The sequence below is a fragment of the Monopterus albus genome, unplaced genomic scaffold (assembly GCF_001952655.1).
Source record: "Monopterus albus unplaced genomic scaffold, M_albus_1.0 scaffold177.1, whole genome shotgun sequence".
NCBI classification, from domain to species: Eukaryota; Metazoa; Chordata; class Actinopteri; order Synbranchiformes; family Synbranchidae; genus Monopterus; species Monopterus albus.
The window spans coordinates 798,782-800,006 of record NW_018128057.1 but is presented as its reverse complement, the minus strand read 5'-3'; positions in this window follow the sequence as shown (position 1 = coordinate 800,006).

Sequence of the window (1,225 nt, the reverse complement as noted above, 5' to 3'; positions counted from 1 at the left end):
CTGAGATCTACTATGATGCAAGAACGTCTCAGTGGACTTGCCATTATAAGCATAAACCATGTGGTCTCAAATCAGTTGTCATATGATGATGTTGTAGATGACTTTGCTGCAAGAAAAACCAGGAGAGTAAAGCTGTAGCAGGTTATGTGAGATTGAGGAGGTGATGGTGTAGTTTTTAAGTTACGGCAGTACCAAAAACACCACTAGAGGTCTTTGTAAGATCGTCTTTTTATTTTTATTTAAATCCTTGTATTTTTTGTGCCTACTCGTTTCTTTAATATCTTATTTTGCACAGTGCCGTATTTATATTATATTTTTAAGTTAATGTCACTTGTTTACGCTTTTTATTTTGGGAGTATTAATAGGTACTTTATGTAAGCTATTTATATTGTATTTCACATGTTCAGTTCATTTTTTTGTATTTGTTTCTTTAATTCTTTCTAAGTATTTTGAATGTGCAATTGCTTTATTTAAATAAAAGAATGTCCAAGACAAAGCTATTACGTTTCTTATGAGTATATACACTAGCAGTGGAATTTACTGCGATGCAACGGGGCGCCACCTGAAATCTTGCCTAGGGCGCCAAATTGGTTAGGGCCGGGCCTGCCCACGGGTGGGACAGTGTCCAGTAGCAGGCGTGCGTGAGTGGTTGTGTGTGCCCTGCATCTGGCCCTGTGTCAAATGGAATTAGCTCCAGCCTCCCCAATCCCAAGTAATGAATGAATGGATTATTCTCATTTTTCCTGCATTTTTATTAATGTTTTAACCCTGTACTCACGCAGGGAAGGAGATGGATTTTGTGTTCCTGGGAACAGTGGATTTCTTTTGTTGACACATTTAATAAGCTACGGTGGCTTCCTCCATTGTGGACTCTTTGCTTGTCTATTCCCTCAAAGGTTGTGAAGATTGGTTTGCTGTTCAACAGTTTTGTCAAAGTTCCCTGAAAACCTTGTGTGGATTTACTTTGTGAATGAATCCACTTATCACACCAGGCTTTGCTTTTGCCATTTGAAATGTTGGCATTGCAGGGCCTGCACATGCCTGTTTAGTCCTGTCCTTCCAGACATGCCCGTGTGTTACGTCCACGGATCAGGCCATCCCCAGCACCTCGGCGCCAGACACCGGGGCTGCTGGCGACTCCACCCCTGCTCGCACGCTCCCGGCGGCGAGGCACACCTGCGCTCAATTATCAGAACCATACTTAAGCATGGCGCTGGTGTGTCCT